The sequence below is a fragment of the Halichoerus grypus genome, chromosome 4, assembly GCF_964656455.1.
Source record: "Halichoerus grypus chromosome 4, mHalGry1.hap1.1, whole genome shotgun sequence".
NCBI lineage: Eukaryota > Metazoa > Chordata > Mammalia > Carnivora > Phocidae > Halichoerus > Halichoerus grypus.
This window is the reverse complement of record NC_135715.1, coordinates 49,321,158-49,347,711: the sequence shown is the minus strand read 5'-3', so window position 1 is coordinate 49,347,711 and position 26,554 is coordinate 49,321,158. Positions and strand designations below refer to the sequence as shown.

Genomic DNA, 26,554 nt, shown 5'->3' with positions numbered 1-26,554 from the left:
CTTTAAGCTCAATGTTGTTAATTTCGTAAAGTAATAAAACCACTTATTCTTTTGCCAGTTCCTATGTTCTAATTTTGCACACCTACCTTTTTCCTATCTGCAAAAACAGTTTCAACATGGTTAAATTTTTTAAAGGAACATTACATTCCCTTCGTCATTTCAGTAAACATACATAATTTAGAACTTCCATGGTCATAATAAATTGGCCTGGTTGCCACTCGACTCATGGTCGAATGAAGCCGGCTCTGCTCCTAAATTTTAGCAGATGTGGCTATAGCACAAGCCAGGCGTCCAGGATATTTACCCTAGGGAAAGGGTTCCATTTGGATGAAAAAGAATGAGGAGAACCTTGTTAGACTACCTGGTGAAGACCTCTTACTATTTTTCCTAGGATATGGTATTCCCAGTTAATCTGCTGATTTGTTCCTTGGCATTTGAGGAATTGGAGACCTCAGTGTAATACACTTGCCTCCATTCCCTTCGTTTTCAGAACGTCATGGTTTCCTTGACATGGATTTTTAGTTGGAGCACTGCAGGTCAGTTTCCTAGGCTGGCCACCCATAAGGCTGCACCCGTGGTGTTTGCAGACTCTTCCCCGATACATCTTCATTGGTTGTTCTTGACAAATTTGTGTCCCCACATTGTACACAGTCTAGGAAAAAGACATCAGATTATTTGGATGCCTTTCTACATAAATGAAAATGTCTTTGTTACCTAGATTTTGGCCAACCATACTGACTGTTGTTCTTTTTTGTTTCTGGTATTTCTTTTTGAAGATATTTTGTATGTGAAAACTAGTCTCGAGTCACAGAATTGTGTGTAGTCTACCTTTGTCCAGACATCAGTGGTTTGGCCCTGCTATACTGTTCATCGGTATCAATTTTCCATAGCAGGTTCCCTTCAGCACATTTGTTCTGGGCTGTACATGACAAGTACACTGCAAAATATAAACCAGCTGTATTATTGCAACTTTGAATTGTATACATAAAATTTTACACCCGGCACAGTTTTTGCATCTTCTTCCATCCTGTCCATCAACCTAACTGCTACAGAAATAGTATCTTGATTATGTATGTATGTCAGCAGCAACAAGGTAAACTCCTGCTCTTCTATTGAGCAGGAAAAGAGCTTTACGTGTCTGTTTGAGGGGTTTTAAGGCAGTTTGCATTCCAAATTGACACTTGGGTGTAAAGGTTTTAGGATTTCAAAGATATTACTGTAAGGGCAAGTTTATGGGTTGGGCGCGGAGCACTTCCCTGTGTGAGTTATCGTTGATTGCCTAACCTTGCTCTGTGACTGGTGGAGCCCTGCTGGAGTGCTGTAATTCTCATGCTCGACAGGAGGCTCGGTGTTATCCAAATCCCAATGGTACTCAACTGAATTGATGAAATGACCGGGAAGGCCTAATTAAAGCTGTTCAGCTCAAATGTATTGATGTATTACATCTATTACGGCTTGGTTCAATAGGTCCACCCTGTGAATGCTGCCACAGCCTGTAAAGCAAACTAAACAGATTGAATAAATAATGCTGCAAGGGAAGGAGAAAGCAGCAGAATCAAAGCAGCAGAGCGCAAAATGCAACAGGGTGACCTATGAACTTTTTATCATATTCCTCACCATAAATTACTTTACTCTTTATTATTTTTATATGTTGAACACAAAAGAAAGAATATTAAGATTTAGAATAATTTTTTTGATCTATCACAAGAGCTTTAGTAAACATTGCATGACAATGTGCATAAAATCAATGTAGTTTTGCTTGACTTTTCTTCACAATTCATTGTTAGAATCTAGCTTTTTCTTTGGTTTCTGATTCTTCTGTGAATCATTTTTTTTAAACATACAATCTACCATCTTCCTTTACTTTCCCTGCCCCAAGAGACTTGTTAACTCTTTTTGTGTTCTTTGCTGAATTTAAATCATTTCAGATTTCCATAATTTGTATATTGTCCTGGGCAATAACTCTGATTATGTTTGGTAATGAGTTGTTCCAGATTCTGGTTCATTCCAACTTGGAGATGTCTTACTCATTCATATGTGACAGTTGATGTTATTTATATCATTCTGTTTGCACTGTCAGACAGAATAGTATACTTGTGTTGCATTAACAACTTGCTAATGCTAAAACAAAGGAAGGATAGTTTTCTTAAAACATATGCAGACTAAAAGTTATCAAAGTTTTTTTCTTTTATACAATTAAATTTTTTTAAATTATAGGAGATGTTGTCTTCCAAATTTATTTTCTGCCACTGAACTCACACTGAACTTCAGACATACTTTTCTGATTGCCAACTTGACATCTCCCCTTAGATGTTTAAAAGACATTTTCAGCTGAATGTTTAAGAGTTAGCTCCCAAGTTTTCTCCCCCGACTCCTCATCCAAATCTGCTTTTTCAGTTTCCCCACCTGAGCAAATAGCAATTCCTCTTTTCCACTTGCTTAGGCTCAGAGTATTAGTGACCATGGACTAGTCTTTCTTTTGTACTTCTCATTTTATGTACCAGCATATCCCATTAGTTTTACCTGCTAAACATGTTCTAAACTCAACTACTTCTTACTGCCTCCATTGCTACCGTTCTGGTCCAAGCCACGATTACCTGTTATTTGGATTTAGACTGTAGTCTCCTAGATAGCTTACCTAACCCTGTTTGTATGCCCTTCTCATATTAGAGATGTTGAAAGGCTAAAAACCACATTTGCTAGACCCCCTTGCAGTTAGGTGTTGGATCAATTAAATGGACAGAGTGAGATTTGGAAGACGGAAGTTGGGCAGATACCATATCCCCTTCTGCTTGAGTTATTTTCTGGGAAACTAGCGAAGCCATAGATCTCTGAGTTTTCTCCACAGTAGAATTTCAGAATCCATTCCCCAGCCTCTTCCATGGTAAGTATCGGAGCAGTGTTGGTTGTGCAAGATAGCAGTGCTTTATCTGCCTTCCTGATCCCTTAATTTTATTTTTATTTTTATTTATTTATTTTTTTTAATTTGACAGAGAGAGACACAGCGAGAGAGCGAACACAAGCAGGGGGAGTGGGAGAGGGAGAAGCAGGCTTCCCACTGAGCGGGGAGCCAGATGCGGGGCTCGATCCCAGGACCCTGGGACCATGACCTGAGGCGAAGGCAGACGCTTAATGACTGAGCCACCCAGGCGCCCCCTGATCTCTTAATGTTAGTTGTGAGTGTCTGTTTGCCAGTTTCCTGTTTGGCCAGAGGAATTCTTGGAAGCAGCAATGGGGTTGTTGATCCCATTACAACCTCAGGGGTGACCCGAGAGTAGGTCAACTGATTGGTCATTTGTCTATTTTTCTGTCTTCATTTCTGATGGCCAAAGCTACATCAGTTTTATCAGATCCTCCAACAATTTTTTTTTTTTTTTTTAAAGATTTTATTTATTTATTTGAGAGAGAGAGAGAATGAGAGACAGAGAGCATGAGAGGGGGGAGGGTCAGAGGGAGAAGCAGACTCCCTGCCAAGCAGGGAGCCCGATGCGGGACTCGATCCCGGGACTCCAGGATCATGACCTGAGCCGAAGGCAGTCGCTTAACAACTGAGCCACCCAGGCGCCCAGATCCTCCAACAATTTTGTAAGCATTGTACTCTCTATAGAAATATCCTTAACATAACTATAATAGTATTCCTTAACTCTTATTCACTCTGTGATCTTGGGAAAGTTAATCTCTTTAAATCTGATTATCATCACCTGTAAAATGAAAATAATAACAATGACTACACCATAGCTTATTTTAAAGATTAATTAAAAAGTTTAAAAGAGCTTAACATGTGCCTTGGTATATGGTGTGCTCAGCAAATGTCAGCCTTTGTTATTGTATTTTTTTTACCCCACTGTTGAGATTTCAGCTCTAGCCACAAACTCCAGTTGCCTGGATTATGGGAATAGCTTCTAAACTGCTTGTTTATACTCTTGCTACTTTTTAATCCATTGTTTTCTTTATAATCAGAATGAGCTTTATAACTTGAAATTAACCACATAACATACTTACTGTAAACACTTCAATGGCTCCTGATGTTCCTCACTACAGAGCTCTAAATACTTAGCAAAGCTAATTTTACTTTCCATTATCTGACCTCTGTTTATATATACCTGTTATATATTCACCTCTTGCTACTACTTCCCCATTGACAAACCATACACTCCATTCTACTGATTTGATCCTTGCTCTCCTTTACTTCTAAGTTTTCACACAGCCTTTGCCTAGACCTCTCCTGCATTCCCTTTGCTTGGTTAAATCAGATTCCCTCTTTTTTTTTTTTTAATTATTATGTTATGTTAATCACCATACATTACATCATTAGTTTTTGATGTAGTGTTCCATGATTCATTGTTTGCCATCACCGGGCTAACCCATCCCCCCACCCCCTCCCCTCTAGAACCCTCAGTTTGTTTCTCAGAGTCCATAGTCTCTCATGGTTCATCTCCCCCTCCGATTTCCCCCCTTCAAAGTTCTTCCCCTCCTGCTATCTTCTTCTTCTTTTTTTTTTTTTTAACATATAATGTATTATTTGTTTCAGAGGTACAGGTCTGTGATTCAACAGTCTTTTTTTTTTTTTTTTTTTTTTTAAAGATTTTTTTATTTATTTATTTGAGAGAGAGAGAATGAGAGAGAGCACATGAGAGGGGGGAGGGTCAGAGGGAGAAGCAGACTCCCTGCCGAGCAGGGAGCCCGATGCGGGACTCGATCCAGGGACTCCAGGATCATGACCTGAGCCGAAGGCAGTCGCTTAACCAACTGAGCCACCCAGGCGCCCTGTGATTCAACAGTCTTACACAATTCACAGCGCTCCCTCTTTAAACTTAACAATAGAGTTCACTTCCTCTAAGAAGCCTCCCCCCAGTCATGCATCATTCTATCAGATTCTCCTCCTATGTGTATCCATAGCACACTGTCCCTCCATCATTGCATGTGATAGCATAATAACAATAGCTAACTTTTAGCTGTATTATATACTAGCATGAAAACTATGTAAATACATGTTCCATGTTGTCTGAAATAAACCCTCGGGTCCTTATCCAAAATCTGGCATATTGTAGCTGTGTAACAACTATTAGTAAGTGTAATTAAACAATAATTAAACAATTATATTAAGTATTAATAATTGTTATAAGTGAGATCTGAAACAAAATAATAATTTGGGGTTCTGTATTAAGTATGTATATGTTTTAAATTTTATATTTTCTTGATTAATTAATACTTTAATCATTATATAATGCCTCTGTCTCTTTCAATGCTTTTTCACTTAAAGTCTATTTTTTTCTGGCATTAGTGAGCCTCCTAGCTCACTTTTGGTCACTAGTTGCATGGAGTATCTTTTTCATCCTTTCACATTTGCTGGGTCTTTCTTCTGCTTCAAATATGTTGATAAACACATGTAATGAATTTTTCATTTCAGTTATGAAAATTTTAAGCTCCCAAATTAGTGCCTATTTCCTTTTAAAATGTATATATTTTATGGGGTGCGTGGGTGGCTCAGATGTTTGAGCGTCTACCTTTGGCCCAGGTCATGATCTCCAGGTCCTGGGCTCGAGCCCAGTGCCCAGCTCCCTGCTCAGTGGGGAGTCTGTTTCTTCCTCTCCCTCTGCCTTTCCCCTTGCTCATGCTCTTTCTCTTTGTATCTCTCTGTCCCAAATGAATAAATAAAATCTTTTAAAAAAATAAATAAATGTATATATTTTTACTAATATTTTCTATTTGTTGAGACATCATTCTCCCAGTTTCCTTTAGTTCGTTTTCAATTATTTCCTTTTGTTCTCTGAGCATATTTAAGACAGTTGATTTGCGGCCTTCATCTAGTAAACCCAATGTCTATCTTTTGTTAGAAAGATTTTCTGTTAATATCTCTTGTTTCCTCTGAGTGATTCATACTTTCTTCTTTGTTTCATACAAAGGCATTCAACAGAGGCATATTGACTATTTTATTTTTTTAAAGATTTTATTTATTTATTTATTTACTTAGAGCAGGTAGAGGGGCAGAGGGAGAGAGAGAATCTCAAGCAGACTCCGTACTGAGCGTGGAACCTGACATAGGGCTGGATCTCACGACCCTGAGATCATGACCTGAGCCAAAATCAAGAGTTGGATGCTTAACTGTCTGAGCCCCTCAGGTACCCCCATTTTGACTATTTTATGTGGTAAGTCCAGAAACCAGTTTCTTCTCCTTTCTCAGGGTTTGTTTTTGTTACTTGCTATCATTTGCAGTTGTTTGCTTAGTAACTTTTCTAAACTATTTTTTTAAACTGTCTTCTTTGTCATGTGTGATCTTTAATGTCCCAGACCCTTTAGGGTGCAGTCAGCTAGTCTATTGACAGCAATTTCCTTAAATGGTTGGAACAAACAACAAACAAAAACCAATACTTTCCTTGTCTTTTGCAGATTGGTTCTGTGTTGTGGTACTTCTTCAATGCTTAGTCAGGACATTTAGAGTTCTGCCTTCACATTTACTTCCTATTGGTGCCAAGCATAAAGATCAGCTGGACTTAAAACCCTCGTGTCTTCTCAGGTCTTGTCTGAGCAAGTCTCCATGCCTGTTCATTCATCTAACATTTCAGATTTCCTGTGATATGCAAGAGAATTTCAAAGCCCTTATGTCCAAAGTAAGTCTCCCCCAGCTTTTCTTCCTCCTAGGCTTTCAGCATGTTATTGTTTGTCCTTATCTGTAATCTTGTGCCCCAGGTGGCTGTGGCTTGTTCATTTGTCTTTTAACATTTTTGAGTAATGTTCTCCATTTAGCTGCCTTTTTACCTGGAAAGAGTTCCAAGTTAGGAAAAACAAAGACAAGTGCATTGCATTAGCCCTTTAAGGAACTCCCAGACAGTTCTAAATAGACACAACTTTTTTTTTTTTTTTTTTTTGAAACAAGGTCTGCTCTGGTCCCTCTGGTCCCACAATCTCAACATGTCAAAGTCCAACCTTATTCTTTTCGTAATTCTGAATAAACCAGGAATGTGTGTTTTCACACTGGGAATATGGGCTATTATCTTCAAGAACACAGTCATGGTGAGCATAGTGATAAAGGGGGAAAAACTATGTTAAAATGTCACAAAGCTCTCCCACAAGGTTAAAGCTGCCTTTTTCTTGATTCAGCATTTTTTGTTGTTGCTATAAAACATCTATCATTGTCCAGAATTCTGACAAAGTTGATTGTAACAGGTTTTGCTTTTTTTAGGTGGGGGGGTGTTGTATTGAAGTTGGCCTCTTAGAATTCCCTAGTCTGTCATTTTTACTGACATCGTACTTATGACTTCTTTTTTTAATAAAGATTTTATTTATTGGGGGGGGCAAAGGGAGAGGGAGAGAATCTCCAGCAGACTCCCTGCTGAGCACAGAGCCTGACACAGGGCTTGATCCCACAACCCTTAGATCATGTCCTGAGCTGAAATCAAGAGTCAGGCACTCAATCAATTGAGCCACCCATGCGCCACTCCCACTTGTGAGTTCTTAATAACTAAATCCAGTCTCAGATCTCTAGAAATCTGAATAGTATTTGACATATTGACCATATTTCTCAGTTAGACCCCTAGCTCCCACAATAGCAAAATATATATATATATATATATATATATATATGAGCATTTTCTTCCCTTTCCTCAAATCAATGTACTGCAAAATGCTAATTTTGTTTTACACTCCTTTCCTGGATCATTAAATTTTTTTCATTTATTTCTCTATTTTGTCTGTCTTATCACCATAACAATTTTAGCCTCTGTCCTGAGAAGTTTTAAATCTGTGTCTTCCTGCCTTCCTTCATTTCTCCTACTATACTTTCCTCTTCTGTTTATTTCCTCTTCCTTTTTCCATGAAGATTTACTACACATCTCATCATTGTCAAGTATTATACTAGACTCTAGGGATTCAGAGATAAAATCAGTCTCTCCCTTAATTAGTTTGGAGCCTAATGAGAGATTTAGCAAACAGATAATTTTAACACTATTTAATAATATTAAAATAGCAGTGATTACAGGGTCTCATAAGAAGAACTCATAAGGAGAAACACATGCCAGGAGAGTAAGGAAGACCTTCATGAGAAAGTACTAATGGAGCCAAGTCTATAAAGGATAGATAGAATTAGTGAGAAGAGATAGAGTTACAAAAAATAGCATATATAGAGGAGTCCCATGTTGTCATTAAATTGTCATTGCACAAAGTGATACAATATAGGGAGAGGAAATAGCTAGGGCTAAGAGGTTGATACTTGGTTGCTGACTTTATTGTCTGCAACTCCTTGGCTTTCCATGGTTTTACCCAAGCCACCAAGGCAAATTAAATTACTTCTTCACATGGTTTCCCATAGTATGTTCTAGATATTTCCATATAATGCTTTATAAGTAGTTATGTATAAATCTATTTCTCCTTACTGAGACCAAAGAATCCCCAGAGACAGGCTCAATTTAATCTTCTTTCTGACTGTATTCCTCAGATAATTCTCTGGCACAGAATAAGTACTCTATAGAATTTGTTGAATTGAATGCAATCTATGTATTTTGATATCCATCCTCTTCCATAAGATTATAAACTACATTTGCAACCATTTGCCAATTGGTTCACTGATAAGACAATCTCAACATGTCAAAGTCCAACCTTATTCTTTTCGTAATTCTGAATAAACCACATCCCCTAAACTTTTGATTTATGTGTATGTCACCACCACTCTCTCAGCTCCCCATCCTTTTAATCTTAGAGTGATCATTGATTTCTTCCCTAAAAATGCTCCATATTGAATTAACACATAGCTGTTGATTTGACAGCTAAAGTGAAATCCTGAATCTACTTATATTTTTCCCATTTTCTCACTGCTTCTCAGGGTAAAATATTTAAGCCTGAGACATTTAATTTTATGTTCATTGATGACAACTAATTTTAAACCTTGAGAGTAGCTAATGATAAAAAGAATAAAGAGTCATTTTAAAGAATATTGGCACAAATTTTAATGAGTAGAGATTGTAGTAGAATTTAGGTCAAATTCAGAAGCTGAAATTTTATATGTAAATAGAGGATAAGTGAAGGAAACAATGGGAATATATATGGCATATCTGGGGAAAAGAGATAGTATGATTTAATGGATGATAAAAGTTTCAAATTTTTATTTTGTAGTAAGAAAAAATTACTTTGAGGGAAATCATGGCTTATGCAGGATGTATATTATGTTGAGAATGTATTAGAGTCAGAAAAATACTAAAGATTATTAGTTTTATATATTTTTTTTAATTCAAAATTCTTTTCCCCACCATAAAAACAATGTTAGAAATGGGAATTGGATTCCTTGACTAGTTCACAATCTTATTTAAACAATTATATGCCTAGAAAATGAGATTATATACACTGGTCTTTAGAACACTTCAAGTAGTTCCAATGTTGACAAAATAGTTTTTTCATAGCTCTTACTACTTAATAATTTGTAACTCTTACTATTTAATAATTTATTCTAGTGGTCTTGTTTTTCTTTTGTCCCAAGTGGGATTTAGAATGACTGTCTAAAACTCAAAACAAAATATATCCTAAATAATAACAAAAGAGCAAAATACTGTTCACAATGTAAATCAGCTATTCTAAGAAATTGTGGTCTCCAATTATGCTTGTTTCTTTAGAAGCTAAATTCATTTTCCATCACTGTTTTGGTTTAACATAAAGAAGATGTGTATAGGGTTGTGATTTCTTATTATCTACTAGACTTTGTATCCAGTATCTCAAACTCCAACTGTAATATAAAACAAAGATGAAGTCGATAACAGAGTTTAAGCATTTATATGTGCTTAATCTATATACTTTTTTTATTTTTCAAAAACTTTTAGAATAAGAAATTGTAGAATGGGAACAGTTAGGAAGTTTCTTAAATATTTGCTTCAGGAATGCAAGTGAATAAAGCCAAGACATAAATTGACCATAATATAGATTTTCACAGTCACTTAAGGCTTGTTTCAATAGAACATCTTGTTGAAATACTGATTGAACATATAAAAATAATGAGCTCCATGGTACTTACACTATAGAACTCTGAGCTCTGATCAAGTGAGAGGTGGTTACAATCTGTAAGTAAATATAGGAAAAACATAATTTATATTGTGTTCTTTGAGACTTTTTCCAGGTAACACTAGATTTGAATGTTTGATGTTTAAGTTGTAAAAAAATTATGTCTGTAAGCATAAATTTGTCATATTTTTGTTTTTTTATGTTACTTATACATTAAGTGATGTGTGTGTATGTGATAGGTGCATACACTTATAGCTTGTAGCATTTACTGCTTTGTTACATTGACATTGTTGGTATTTTTAAGTAATATATTTGCCACCATATCTATGGAGAGATTGGTGATCATGATTTGTCACAACTTAGAGCTCTGTATCTGCTACCTTAGCCATAAACCGCTTTTTGGGTCATTGATATTGCTTGCCACTGGAGCTGCACGATGACTTCCAATTACTATCCCGTATAATCCATCTTCTTCCACGTGGCTTTCCCACCTACAACCTTCTCCCCTCATTCTGTAATGTAGTATTGATTGACTAAAAACAATTCCTACAGTGTGTATGGTCCATTTTCCAGCCATGAAGTGAAAGTCTTGTTCACTTTCTGCCAAACCAACCCATGAACAGAGTGTCTGAAAACAGTTTATTTTGTTTCAAATCTTGTATGGTGCAAATCAAGTTTGGGGAAGGCCCAACATACTGAACACTGCTCAGAGAGTTTGTGCAATAGGGCAGCTCTGTGATTGGGGGGGAAACAATATTCCTCAGGCAGACTTTCTAGATCTATAAAATGAGAGTCAGACTAAGTAACTCTGAGATTCTTCCTGACTCTGACAGATTTTAGGAATGCATTAAGGCCTGCGAAAACAAATGAGCTTACGAATCAATACAATCTCATATAGTAGATTTTGTTAAGCGAGAAAATTCTAGCATAATATTCCTCATAATATTCCCTGCTCGAAGATAGAATATCAAGCGGTATGGCAGTGGGTACAGTGTGAGACAAACCTAGCTTCGAATGACAACAACTAAAAGCTTTGTTCACTTAGTCAAAATACTTAAAATTTTTGAAACTCAGGTTTTTCATCTGTAAGAGAGAAATATGTAAACTTTGCAGATTTGCTTGGCAGGAGTAGAAATAATATATGTAAAGCTCCATTCTATTTCTGGGATATAATAGAAAGATAGTATAAAATAAAATTTTAGTGATGTTATCGTATTTATTTGTGAATATAGTCACCCTTTATAGCCCACAAGAATTCAATCCATATTTAGTATATGAGTAAATAGACCTAAGTGAGGAAGACACCTGAAAGCAGTTCAACCCACTGCCATTGTTAGGTACAACTGACAGACGTGTAAATACTGGGAGCTAAGAGATAATCTACAATATCCGGATGTCCAGGTTACTGCCATAAAACCAGGTGAAGCAACTCTTAATAATGAAGTAGCTAACCACTATTGCCAGCATATGATGGTCTGCTCAATTTCATTTAATGAATAGTTCTTTTTAAGATTTTATTTATTCATTTGAGAGAGAGAGAAAGAGAGAGAGAGAGCATAAGCAGGGATAGACACTGAGCCAGGAGCCCGATGTGGGACTCGATCCCAGGACCCTGAGATCATGACCTGAGCCGAAGGCAGACGCTTAACCATCTGAGCCACCAGGCACCCCAGTGAATAATTCTTAAGTACCTACTATGTCTTAAGTTCTGGGTCCAGGAAAATAACAAAGTCTCTGTTCCTGTGATCCTTATTCTAATGGGAGAAGATAAACTATAAGCAAATACACTAATCAATATTTAATAAGCTAGCTAGATGGAGATTTGGATTAGGAAGAAAAATAAAGCAAGATAATGGAGATACAAAGGGATGGAGAAGAAAGTGATATTTTAGGTAAGCTTTTCAAAGATGCTTCTCCAATAAAGTGATTTGTGAGAGGAGATTCAAAAGAACTGAGGGGACAGTCACATTGCTATCTGAGTGAGAGCATTTGAAGCACAGCAGAGAACAAAGGCCTTCAGGCAGGAGAATCCCTAGGTTGTTCAAGAAACAACAGGATGTAGAAAGAATGAAAGAAAGTGGGCAATGAGAAGAGGTAAGGTGTGTATGTGAGTGGAACATGGTAACAAATTAGGATTTCACTCCAGGTGAGATGGGACACTGGAAATACAATTTTTTAAAAATATTTTATTAATTTATTTGACAGAGCGAGAGAACAAGCAGGGGGAGCAGCAGAGGGAGAGGGAGAAGCAGGCTTCTCGCTGAGCAGGGAGGCAAACGTTTGGCTTGATCCCAGGACCCTGGGATCATAACCTGAGCCCAAGGCAGATGCTTAACCGGCTGAGCCACCCAGGTGTATTTCCAATACAATTTTAGAAATTAGCAGCATATAGATAATATTTAGACAGGAGATCACCTTGGGAGTGAATGAACACAGAGAAAAGAAGTCTTAGAATTGAGTACCTAGGTAGGTCAGCATGGTTATTCCATTGTTATAAAATATCATAAGTAATATATTACAATATAATGTGTTATAAATAATATGTTATAAAATGCTTAAAATATTATAACATTTTATGAGTTTCAATTATTGCAATATTCTCTTCCTCATTTCCTACTATCGATATGGTAAGCAAAATAGCCCTGGCGATGTCCTCAGTCATGCTTTACAGATGGATGGAGTGATTGCCTTCAAATCAAACTGCTTTTAAATGAAGAGCAGGGATCTGAAGCCAGAAAGTCCACTTTCCAAACTTCTCTTATCCTAATATGTGCTTTTCCTAATAGGCTTCTAAAGACCCTGTTCTGAATCCTCTGCCCATTTGCTTTGGAAGACTCCTTACAGACTGCCACAACTCTTCTAGTAATGTGGTCTCAACTGTCTTTGTGATCTAAGAAGAAGTGAAACAAAGAAGAGCATGACTAGAAGTTGCCATTATTTGTTGAAAATCAATAATGAAGACTGGTGTGCTCCGTACTTCTGGTGGAATGGGTGAGACTGCGATGCAGTCTAAGGGTACCAAGCCTCATATCAGAAAACCTAAATCTCAAATGAGTCCCTCTTCTTTCAGTTATTCTCTGGCTTCCCTTGAGTAATTCACTTAAGTTCTTCAAGAATTAGTTTACTCCTTACTGAAATGCGCATAGCAGCATAGTTGTTTCCAATGTTGAGATATTGTCCAGTAAAGCACTTTACTGTTACATGTGATGTGATTGTTAATAATTCGTTTATACAAACATAGAACCAAAGGACTCTAATAAAAAATAAGCTGTGTAGATTGTATCCTAAATTAAGTATATTTAAATACATTCATATAAATAAGTAGATCTCAGAAGGACAAAAATTTATCTTACCTCTTATGGAATATCTAAAATTTATTAGTAAAGCTTCTATTGACATAGCTCAAGCACACTTGATCTGCAGCCTCAATTGCACTATTGGTGCTTAATGTATTAAAAGTCATGTTTTGCCTCTAAGTCTTCTAAGTAGTTGTCCAAAATATATGTATTATTTTGATATAGATAGCAAGTAAAAAGTTCTCTTGGTAAGACTGTTGATATAGAACATAATATAATGTGATCAGTATAATAGAGGATGATCATCAAATAATAAAATTTAAAAATATCCATGGGGTTTTTAACTAGTAAGTTGAAATTATGACCAAATAAATAAATAAACCTCTCCATAACAAATACTTTTCTTTTCAGTCCTAAAATAAATAAATTCATAGAATGATCACTCAATCAAATATTCCTAATAACTTACTTTTTAACTTTTTAAATATGGTCTAAGTCATCAATGTATGGTTGTTTTGTTACCAGTGGAAGAGTCTGCAATGTGTGAATGGAGGTCTCTGTCCTTGGATTTCCCACAAGAAGATTTATGTGGGGATCTATACTGGAATAAAGACAGCCAGAAGGAAAGTAGCAAGCGCAAAGCAGTTTATTAAAGTGAAAATACTCTCTCAAGGTGGGAGAGGGGCAGGTTCCAGGAGGATTGGCCCCTAGGTTGTTTTGGGATTGGATATGTGTTGCATCTCTCTGAACTGGGAGGAGCTGTGACAGTTCAGTGGGGTGCTCTCTGATGGAGGCTGCTTCCAATCATTTGGGGAACTCCTCCCACCGGTTGGGAGGGGGAGTTTTTGACCCTACTAAGTTTGTACTTGAACCTTCATGGCAGCCTTTCTCCACTGGGGAAAGGGGTGCTATACCTGTAATGCAAATGCACTATAATTCATCTAGGGGTTACCCTGGGGCAAAGGTGGAAGAGAAGAGCATATATTCCACACTTGTGGCTCTTGATCTGTCAGCCATAGGTTAAGATATTGTGCCCCTGGTCCCTCAATGTGTAGTTATTTATCACCACCCTCACCTCCAGTTTAGGTCTCTATCATTCCTCTTCAAGAACGGGATTTGGCCTGGAGGCATTCCTTCTACAGCTCAGGTCTAGCTTCTATCTAATGGTTTTTATAATCTCACTTACATAACTCTGAAATGTAATGTATATTGTTAATATACTTCTGAAACAAAAGAATGAAATTCAAATGGAATAATACTTCAGAAAAATATTTGATTATAATTAACAATTCTTTATTAATAATCCTGGATTAGTTTGAAATACAGTTATCTTTATGTTAGGGATTTTCCATTGCTTTTTCTAGATTTCATCTTTACGCTATCTCTGGCAATGTTCATGAAGAGAGCAGATTGAAAACCTGAAAACAATCTATTTCTGTTTAATACAAATGCCAATACAAATATATATTCATTCATCATAAATATTTATGAGTGTATGCCAGGGCCAGGCACTCTGATAGGTGCTGAAGGTATAACAGTGATCAGAACTGGCCCCGAGGCCATGTATATTGTCTGGACTAGTGTCTCTTAAGCTTTAATTTGCATCAGAATCACAGGGGGACCCAATGAAATGCAAATGATGATTAAGTAACTCTGAGGTAAAGCCTGAGATTTTGTGATTCTAAAAAGTAGATACTGCTTGTCCTTGACCACATTTTGAGTACTAAAGGGTCAGAAAATTTGAAACATCTGCTTTAACAGTTTTTGCAATGGGCATTAGAACCAATGTAGTCATCCATATTTTCACTGTCTTGTAGACAAAGTAGGGAAGGAGGGGCTGGAAGTAATTTTGCTGGCAATGGCCCCTAATAATACTTTGAGAGTCAGAAGAAATGGTCTCCAAAGGTATCTTTTATATTAGAACCAGTTCATCCAAGTGTATTTTAATCTTTCCAAACATACCCAGTCATCTATACAGAACAAGTGCTAAACATACTAGTAATGGCTGATAGTCACCTAAATCAGCAGATGATTTGCAACTTCTGATATTTCACAGAACACTGCCTGCATTGGAGAGGGGGAAAAAGACATGATCTTTTGTCAAGATGCCTATTGATAGAAGTGGACTAGCGCGAGTCACACATAAAACATTTAATAAAGCTTTCTTGTGACAGAATTTGGGTCTGTATTTGAAATTTCACTGAAATTTAATTTCAATCAAGTAGAATTTTCATAGGACCAAATGTCATCTATATTTTAAAGACTGATATGCTTGTAATCTTTATATACGTTTTAGTTCAACGAAGAAATCTTTTGGAATTTTTGATTTCCGGGTAACGATTAAAAAGGAAACAATGATGTACTCCCATGCTGAGACTTTTCTCACAATTGTTTGTGAAAATAAAAACAAAAGGTCAGGCAGTACTCACATGGCAGCTTTAGCAGCAGCAGAGTTCGCTGGGGAAATGTGCTTAGAAAGAAGCACAGTGGGTGTGCAGGTCTCCAATACTTAGAGCGTTCTTTGGTAGCCCTCAAAATTCTAGCTGGGCCAGATACAGTGATGATTGACAGATTTTCAGGAGTTTTGCTACCAGGTGGCTAAACACAGCCATCAGTGAAAATCAAATTACATACTATATAAACAGAATTACGTTTCTTTCAAAGCAAAGGTAATAAATACACAAAACTCATCTTTTCCTATTCCTCTTCTACATTTTAATAATACCTGTGTTTTTGAAGTCTTTTATGTCTCTCATGTCTGCACGGTGAGAATACTACGTAATTGTGTGCCGTCAGCCTCTCTCCCCCGCTCCTTGTTCAGTGACATGTAGGCCGCTTGAAGTCACCGGTATTTGTAATATTTACACCATGGAAATTGGCACCATACATTGTAAGTCACGCAGGATCGTACCCTGCCCCAGAGCTGGCTGTTAAACTTTCACCGGCATACCACTTGCCAGATGTCAGTTTGGAAAAAAGGGCTTCAATCCTGGAGGTCTGAAAACTTCAAACTACATGGTTTGGGGAACGATGTTGGGGTTTGGGGCTGATGGCCAAGAAAGAATTCTTGAGGTATTGTTGGTACAAAAAGGTGGTTTTATTAAAGCACAGGGACGGGCGGGACAGGACCCGTGGGCAGAAAGACCTGCACTGAGGTCACGAGGAGTGGTCCATTATATACTTTCAAGTTGGGAGGGGGTTAGGGACAAGTATTTTGGAAACAAGGTTTCCAGGATTCTGAGGGGGCTGGCTATTGTTAGGAAAAGGTCATTATTACTGTTTACTAAAAACTCAGTCATGAGACCCTTCACATGTATACTGGTGGGTCATTTGCTTGGGGAATGACTGCCAACATATATCAGGGAGGGGCAGAGATAAAGGAAGTTTCCAAAGGGATTTTTCTATGTTAAAGTAGACTTACAGGATCCTTGGGGTCCAACCAAGATTGTCTTTTGCCCTTAGCAAAGTACTAACATCGAGGCAGCTGAGCTCCCAGAGGAAGGTCATTCTGTCTCAAGGACTTGTCCGTGGGCTGGAAGTAGTCAGGCAACTTTTCTTTTGCCTTTGTTGCCCACATCATACTGACTCTGCCCTTGTATGATTAGGGGCCCTGGTATTACAACATGATCTGACAAAGCCTTGCGTACAATTGTGCTTTAGGAGTTCAGCATTCACCGCTGGAAGGAGTACCAACTACTTCCCTCACAGAGTGCTGCCACTAACCTTTGCAGTTGACTAGGTTCAGCTGCATTAAGTACTACTCAGTAACTAAGGAGCTTTTCATGAACAGAATTCCTTTTGGGGTGCTAGATTTCCATTTATCACCCTTCAATAAATTAACCTCTACAATTCAACCATCTTTAAAATATATATATTTTTTTGTAAAATGAGATTTCAAAATGGAGCAAGCAAGCCTGAGTCTCTTTGAAAATAGCAACTAATCCTGGTTCACCTCAGTTCAATCCCTGTTTTGCATAGAGGACCTAAATGAGAGCTGTACTCAGTACCTTTCCCCTATATAACTCTGCCCCCCACTTTTGTCTTCCTCGGAACAGGAGTCAGGTTTTTACCTGAATCTGTGTCTCCTGAGTTATAATTCTCCTGAATTCCAATAAATGACTGTTTGCTTAAATTTTTCGGTGACTTCTTAATTGGTCAACACTTTTCATTTAAATAGGTAATATGGGGGGCGCCTGGGTGGCTCAGTCATTAAGCATCTGCCTTCGGCTCAGGTCATGATCCCAGGGTTCTGGGATCGAGCCCTGCATCGGGCTCCCTGCTCGGCAGGAAGCCTGCTTCTCCCTCTCCCACTCCCCCTGCTTGTGTTCCTGCTCTCACTATCTCTCTCCCTCTGTCAAATAAACAAATAAAATCTTAAAAAAATAAATAAATAAAGCTAGGTTAAAAAAAAATAGGTAATATGGGTTAAATATGGTCATAAGTGTAATGAGGAAAGGGAGTCACTTTTCAGGATGTAACACATTGGAGATCTCTTTGAAAAGGCATGAATTTTGATGAAGTTTGTATAAATTTAAAAAAATTTTGGTACTACCTTTTATAAATTTAAAAAAATTTTGGTATTACCTTTTATAGTGGATTTTTTTCTTGTACAGGTATCCCAATATACAAAGAAATATGTACTAATACATCAAGTTTCTTTTTTTATCATTTTATCTGTTCTTTTATCTCTCTTTTAATTATACTTAATAGATGTATGCCTGTCTGGAATGGTTAAAATGAACTTTTGGGGTACCTTCCTGGCTTGCCATTCTTATTCTATGATTTGTTAAGAATTACTATACAATCAATCTGTAAAATGAAGTTGGTTACAGTGTAGAAAAAAATGTTTATTTCTTTGAATGTATCAGCCTAAAACAGTTTGCATGCATGAACATTTTGTTTCCTTTGAACAGACGGAGTCACTGTGGAGTTCACGGGTACATCTCTGGTACTAGCAGAGGAAAACTGAGCTCATTACCCAACTCTCTTCTCATGTCTTGGAAACCATAAAATATGATACAAATGTAAAACACAAATGTCACACTTATCACTGTTTATTAAGATGTAAGCTATTGAAAACTGACTGCTAATATTTGAGATGAGTGTCTTGTCTAAAACTAAAAAATACTTTCAGGAAATCAAACTCCAATTCTATTTACATTTCATTTCAGTTTTAAACTGCATTAGCATTAGCTATTCTCCTATTCATTCAGAGAAGTAACAAATTCTATGCAATAAGAATGTTAATTTCCTCATAGTGTTGCTAATATATATCTGCAGGAAAATGGTATTGGTATTTTTCTAATCACAAAAGGAAAGCCTGCAAAAGTACCAGCACTTATTTCCAAAGGAAGTTGAAAACTATATGCATTTGTGAGATCCACTGAATAACAATTCTTAAAGGGACAACATATTTAACTGCCCGTGGGACCTGTGTGAAATGACAATGTAGAAAGAGATGTGCAGAATGAAGAGAGAGGAATAAAAGGTGATGCTAAGGAAGGAAGGAGGGAGGGAGGGAAGGGAAGGAAAAGGCTGGTTGATTTAAGTAAATTTAAGCAAATTTAAGTAAACAAATGTCTGGTTAAAAGAATTGATTTCTAATTATTCAATGGGCATTTGGTGTCCGGCCCAACTCTCTTCCCAAGGGGTGGCTGATTTAAACAGCAAAGCAGGATTTGGAATATTGAGGAGGAATCAGGGTACCTCTCTACTTGCCTGTTATGGATTATCCTTCCTTATCGATCACTGATGAACTCTGTGACCAGGACACATTTTCTATCTTTCTTTTCTTCTGGATGCTATTGTCAAGCTGTAAGTAAAATTATATCTGAAAAACATTTAAAAATACAAAATATCATGCACCTAGCAGGTGTAATGTGAATCTTAATTACCATTAATAAAATGAAATGGTTATTTCTGATTTAATAAGTGAACAAAACTTAGTGCCAGGATTCATGTCCTCCAGGTTAGAGTCTGCCCTAATCTCTTCAAGTTGTATGATCTTGGGCAAGTTTTTACCATTTTATATTGTCATCTCTGAAGTGCTATCTTACTAATGGATTTACAGAAACAAATAAAAATTATGCTGTGAATGAGCTCTTAAATCCATGTGCTGTTAAACAAATACAGGAAGAGAAAATGTTTTTGTTGCTGTTTTATGGCTATCATATACTTTAGAAACCAAATTGCCAATTTTCCTATGAAAATATAATTTTAGGAGAATAAAGTAAACAGAACGTAAAAGGGTCACTCATACTCAGCTAACAAGCCGATGCTTTCTTTGTTTATATGAAAGGAATTCAGAATCTCACAAATTCACCTGAAATGAGTCTCTTGTCTGTTTAAAGCAATCTGCTCATGTTTCACTGAGAACAATTAAATCCAGAGTGGAGAAGTTATCTGGCCAAGGACTCCCAGAGCGAGGGCTAGAACTCAGGACTCCTATCACAGTATCTTTCCTACTGCATCACGATGCCTGGTGTTATTTAGTACATAGATTAGCTGTCAAACAACAAAAAGTCTTTTGTCATATTAGGATTAAAGCAGCCACAATGTGGCTTGGAAGAAATCAACCGACATAAGGTGGAATCATCTGTGAAGAGAAAGAGGTCATTATTGGCTATTTCTGTGAGGTGGCTTGAAAGGAGGAGGGGAAGAATGTCACACTCTGCATGGATCCTTGAAGTTTTTCAGGATAACACTCCATTAACAATGACAAGTTGCCATCTGTTAGTGAACTCTTCCAGAAGAGAGCGAAAGCTCCCCAAGAACATTTTGCTACCGTCAAACTGATTCTCCAAATCCAGCCCTTGGTTTTGTTATATGTGCCAACAGATATCCATGGTCCCTGGTAAACTTTCTCAGGGAACTAGGTAAGTGTCAGGGAATAAATTATAAGAATTTCTAAATTATAAGTTGCTACCTGAAAGAAGCTGTCAATTACTCTACTAAAAAAAAAGCCATTTAAATTACATCGTAATAACTTTGCCCGCAAGTTTATCAAGCATTGCAGCTTTTTGGTTATTCTTTACCACACTGTACATTTGTAGGAAGTGGTATGAGGCTGCACCTGGAAAAAAAATGAAATTGAGCAGTTTATGCATTCCCTTTAAATTGTATCTCTTGCCAATGTCCTGATAAAGATGGGGGAAATACTGAACAGTAAATCTTGAGGACCTCTCCATTTCATGCATGCTAAATTTGAGAAAAGTCAGAAAAGGAAACATTTTTACCTTAGCATATTGACAGTTTAGAAGATCTATAAATCTTTTAATAAATAATATCTTCACCTGTTTGCATGTAGTTTTCAACAACTAAATACATAGTATATTTATTATTTTTGTCAAAAAGATACAAAAATCCCAGGTTTATAGAGGTACAAAATAATAAAGTTTATGTGTGTTAAGAATGCATTTCACATTTAAAACACTGGTCACTAGACAGCAAGAATAATGATATTACAAAAAATGTACTCTTGGGCATATTGACAATATTGAATTTTAAATGAGACCAGTGCTCCTGGAAAACATCGAAGGTTAAGAAATCTCCCGACCCTTTTGTATTCTAGGAAACATGTTACTGAAAAGAACCATCCTCCCCATATGACTTAGACAAGACTTAAGGGCACCCCACTTGCTCACCCATAACCAGGGAGGGCAAACATGGATTCCCCACATTCCCATTCTTTGTTTCATAAATGATTGGCTGAACTACTTGTTTCCAGTGATCAGATGAACAAAATACTTTTAGCTAAACTTTGGTTAAAATTCTCTCCTTCTACCAGATTCCTGACCTTTTGCCCACTAGTAAGCTGAGCCCCGGACAACCCCTCCCAAAATAGCATCACCTCCCCAACCACAGCCTCTGAAGTAGGCTGGCCTCAGGGTAGAACATTCTCTGACCTACTATCTCAGCAGACCACCGTATCATCTATCCTCTCACTTCCCCACACCCTGATCTTTCTGGCTTTATTTACTCCTCCCTATGAAACATTTGTAGCCTAGTCCTTGAGATGCTTGCAGATCTTCTGGTCAGAGCCCTTCTCCCAACTGCAGTAGTCTCTCTGCCCCGCCCTTGCAATGTCCCTTGCCCTGCCCTGAGATGATACTTTTCAATAAAGTCTTCCCTACTGAGTCTGAATTTGTTTTTCACTTGACAATAGAATGCAATGAATATGAACTGCTTTGGATAGCTTTGGACAGTGACACTTAGATGTCCTTGACTAGAAAGACTAGAAAAACTGTTAGCCAAAATTGCCTCCAAATTTCGACCATTTTCATCTATTATTCCAGTAGTAACACATTTCTGTGACTTTTTTGTCTTTCTTTATGAAGGAATCATCAAGGTTTTGCCTGTGATGCAGTACATTTTTAACTTTTAACAAATATCCATAAAGAATAGAAAAAAAAAGTCATCCCTATGATTTAAATTTACAGCAGGTGATGCACCCATGTATGATTTTTTGAAATCACACATTTTAATACTTCATATAATTTCTCTAAATAAAAAAAAAAAAGAAATACAAAAAAAAATTAAGAAGTAACCCACATGCATTCAGAGCAATCTGAAAGAACACATGCGGTAAGGTGTTTCTCATCTTGGCTAAACTGAAAATTGTGCTTAAAAGAAATGTTTCTCCTTCAAATTAACAAGCAATTCTAGATGAGCCATTTTAAAAGAAAACACAAAGTTCTACCTGTGACACCAGCTTACCAGAAACCATGATAGAGACTGCTATTTAATCTCCATGCTATGTTAATTAATAAATCAAAGGAAGAATGTGCATAATGATAAAACATTTTTAAGTGGGTTTCAATAAGAAAATGGCAGCACGCTCCTGATTTTTTAGGCTTTATCTGATTCCTTGGTGCTTGCTTCCACAATTTGTCATGGTCAAATTGAGTTTTAAAACTGTTCTCTAAGGTAGCTGCTATGTCACGATATTGACGTTCTTAGAGGATTTAATGAGAAGGTGCTAAATTTTAATATCAAAATCACTGGTGGAACTAATGATGGTCAGACCAAGAATCAGCCCTCATGGGCTCTGAGTGCAATTTAATATACATGCTTTAAGCACTTCCTAGTACCTGGCACTGTTCCTCTGCGAATTAACCATGAGAGAGTGGTTCAAACAAAAAGCCCAATAGTGCGTTAGAATCAATGCATTTCATTCTCTGTATCCCTACACGTACAGCTTTGGGGAGGTATTCTGAGAGATGGTGAGAAGAATGGAAATCTAAAAGTGATGTTCTTTTTCTGTCTGAATTAAAAAGTTCCCTAGGTCTGGGAAGGAGGATTCTACCATACAATAGTCCCCCTGCCCTTTATCCACAGTCTCACTTTCTGTCATTTCAGTAACCCACCCCGTGGTCACCCATGGTCCAGAAGCAGATGATCTTCCTCCTGACATACGATTAGAGTCAACAGCAGCCTAACCCACGATCACTAGTCACAATGCCCGCATCATTCACCTCACTTCATCTCATTATGTAGTCATTTTCTCATCTCTCATCATCACAAGAAGGGTGAGTACAGTACAGTGAGAGATTTTGAGTGACAGAGAGAGAGAGGAAGACCACATTAACATAATTTTTATTACAGTATGTTGTTATAATTGTGCTATTTTATTATTAGGCATTGTTGATCACTTACTGTGCCTAATTTATATATTAAACTCTTTTATAGGCACCTATGCATAAGAAAAAAATATATATATATATAGGGTTCAGTACTATCTGTGGTTTCAGGCATCCACTGGGGGTCTTGGACCATATCTCCCACAGATGAGGGGGGACCACGGTACTATATACTGAATGGGCTAATTTTGTGTTTTGAATTCTGATTCCTGCCATCTGCCTTGCTCACTGACTATCTGCTGCTTTTCTGCTTGGGTAGACTTCCCAGATCAGTTCTCATTCCTGCTGTTTAGGGCTTGACCCCCATCTCCTGCCCAAACATACACATTTATTTACCTCTCTTCCTGCCTCAGGGCTCCAGAATACAGTTCCCTTTCCAGCTTCCTGCTCCTGTTAAGCCTAGGCAGTTGTCAAGTTTGTTTCTTTTCTTTGAAACTGACCCCATTCCTTTTGAACCACTTACACAAGCTGATTAGAAAATGATTTGCACACATACACTCTTTCTCAATGATGCTACTTTGCTGGATATTCCAACCGCCCTGTTCTGATTCCATACTCCACTGGAATTCTGGCTGGTCATCATTTCCATCGTTCCTCTACTTTCTCATATTGTTTGATACAGTATCTGACTGTTTTTCAAGTTTTAAAATGGAATGTGATTAACCTATAAATATTATGTAATTACAACTATTTTTTTCTGAAGTTCAAGAGTTGATTATCTTGGGAAATTTGTAAATGTTAAATAATCACCAAAAAAAAGCCCCAGAAATCCCAAGGATAATATAATAATTTCTGTTCATTTTATTTTTAAAAAAATCTACATGCAATTGCTATTATTGTTAGCAGTTTTCTCTTTGAATCTATGTAAAACAATAACTGAAGTGATAATTTCTGTTTTGTTTACTCTAATCATTAAAGAATTATCTTTGAAATGTGAGACCGTAGATGGTCCTGTTTTTAATTAACCTAAGATGATTAAAACTAGATGCTTTTTACATTCTTACCTGGTCATAAAATTCATAAACAAAAAATTTTTAAAGAAATTTCTCCTAGAATGAGAAGCATCAAATAGTCAAATAGGTATGTATGTGTGTATTCATAGATCTATATATTTAGGATTCTGTGTTGAGACTTTTGGTGTGCTTCAACAGTAGCTTTGGTATATTCTGCGTTCGAAAGACCCATATAGGAATTTGGGATCCTACTTTGTACAATGCCAACTTTTATGGTGGACTTTCATTCCGTTTATTTCAAAACGCTGGTCCCTCACCACTTGCCTTTGTACTGACTCCTATCTTACCTTAGGTCAGGAAGCACGCCGAGCAGCCTCGGACAGAGTGAGACCAAGGATGTCTCACAATCAGCTCGGCAGGAAGGACTGTATGAAATCGAGTTGTCTCCTCCCCTAGAGTCAGCTCCAAGCCAAGGCTTTGCTAATGAGCCCAGTTTTTGCCAGCATGCAAAATGCTCTGCTGCTGTTTCACATTGTCGACTGCTTTGTTGAACTTTTAAGTCCCTGTGAATTCCTTCTTCTTGTTCTTTTTTTTTTCTTGTAAATGCTTTTCAGTTTTCTGAAATGCTGAATATTTTCCAAAGTCAATGAAGAATGTGCTCCAACAATCTCCTATTTCAAATTTTGTTTTTATAGGTTTTTCTTCTTTTTGGTGCCCATGTCAGATTAAAGGAATCACTTTGTATCTACTGAAACAGTCTTACAAGAAAGTACACATGACAAAGAATTTGAGATTTTATTTGCATTAGCAAATAATGGTTCCTCATTGTTTAGCAAGTCTCAGTATCTCTTCAGTCTGTACCCTCTAAGTACGGAGTATTTTCACTAATTGTTTTATTGGTGACTAATTGACATACAATATTATATTAGTTGCAGATGTATAGCATAATGACTTGGTATGTATATATATTACAAAGCGATCACCACAAGAATTCTCCTTACCATCTGGCACCATACAAAGTTTTTATATTATAGGCTATTCCCTGTGCTGTACATTATATCCCCGTCTTATTTATTTTATAACTAGAAGGTTTTAAATATTCATTTATTTGATTATGTATGAATTTGATTATTTTTTATATGCTTGTCTCCTTTGGGGTTTTTAAGTCTATAAACCAATGTTGATGTTCTACCCCTGTTTTTGTATCACTATTGTTTATATTTTCATTCATTTAATCAATAGATACTTATTTCCGTGCTTGTGCTAGACGATTCTAATGGCACTGAGGATACCATACAGAACAGAAGAGAATTACCCCCTCTGGAGTAAGCATGCATAGGAGTGGGGTGGGGAGACTGGCAATAAGCAAGATAAATAACTGATTAAATATAGAGCAAGTTAGATAGTAATAACTGATAAGGGAGAAAATAAAGTAAAAAGGGTCTTTTAGTCTTGAACAGTGGCCAAAGGTGACTTTTTTTGGAAATCGATATTTGATTAAAGATCTTCAAGGAAAAGAATGATGGGCCATGCAAGTACCTGAAGAAAAACCCATGCTAAGTAAAGAAAACAGAAAAGACAAATGCAGTGAGGCAGGAGCATGCCTGACGCGTCCTGGGAACATCACGGAAGCCGCTGTGGACGGAGCAGAATAGCTGAAGGTCATGGAGCAAGGGATGCTGGGAGTGGGGCGGGGGCGTGGGGGGGCGGGGGTCGCTCTGCAATAATCCACATATCAATGAGGGTAGCTTGGATCGGGACGTAGCAGAGGAGGTAGTGAAAAAAGCAGAATGGTAAATGAACTTAGATGGGTCAGAAAAATACTGTTTTAAAGTGGGCAGTAAATTAGAACTTGGGTAGAGAAGAATGAGAATTTGATGTCTGTTGTAAGATTTATTTCCACTTCTCATTTTGTACTAAGCCAACCTTTCTGTAGATGATGATCTTTTAATGTCTTCTGCAATATGCTGAAATTTCTATCAAATCAATTCCAAATTCAAAATCTCCTTATGAAAGTATTTATTCATCTCCACCTCTCTAATTTTATTCAGCTTATATTATATATCAAAGGTTTTCCCTCTATTACTTTTTTTTATAAGTTAATAACTACTATTAAATAGATTTAGAAATAAGTGTCCAAGAATACTACGCTGCAACTTTGTGTTTCAGGCTGTTTTACTAATTTTTGCAATGTAGTAAACACTGAATGTTTATAAAGCACTCCCCCCCTCCATATTGATTATTAGGAATAGGACTGACTCCCAGGATTTTGGTCAAATCATAAAATTATCCATAAATGACAACAAAAAACAGTGATTACCCCTATTTCCCAAATCATCTATTATATCAGATGAAAGTGCTATAGCCTAGGGAAGAAAGAATAGTGTGTGTGTGTGTGTGTGTGTGTGGAGAGGGAAGGATTTTTGTGACTCATGGTCTTTTGTTGCATGAAACAAGCAGGTCTTTATATAAACTCTCATTTAAAGCTGTTACTTGATGGTTGCCTTGCCAGTGTTCTTTGAAAAAAATCCCATAGGGTTTCATAATTCCATTCTGAGAGTTTCAAGGAAAAGTTTTCCCCAAATGGAAAAATTATTCTATGTCAGTTTTATGTGACAGATGGATGAAAATATGCAGTTTCCATAGGAATTTCATTTTTTTTACTTCATAGGGATTACTTGTA

General features: G+C 37.0%; 1 long non-coding RNA gene across 2 annotated transcripts in view; it reads right to left on the bottom strand.

Moving 5' to 3' along the window:
- Nucleotides 1-478: 478 nt before the first annotated feature.
- The window catches only part of LOC144381569 (uncharacterized), a 116,212-nt gene continuing 90,136 nt past the window's right edge, over nucleotides 479-26,554 (bottom strand). Inside the window, exons 4-5 of one of the 2 annotated variants that reach the window (XR_013446932.1) lie at nucleotides 18,987-19,110; nucleotides 479-652 (exon numbers count right to left, since the gene is read on the bottom strand). This is a non-coding gene — a long non-coding RNA (uncharacterized LOC144381569). Of the gene's footprint in view, nucleotides 653-18,986; nucleotides 19,111-24,248; nucleotides 24,498-26,554 lie in introns of those variants that run through there. The other variant, XR_013446934.1, reaches the window with a different exon arrangement.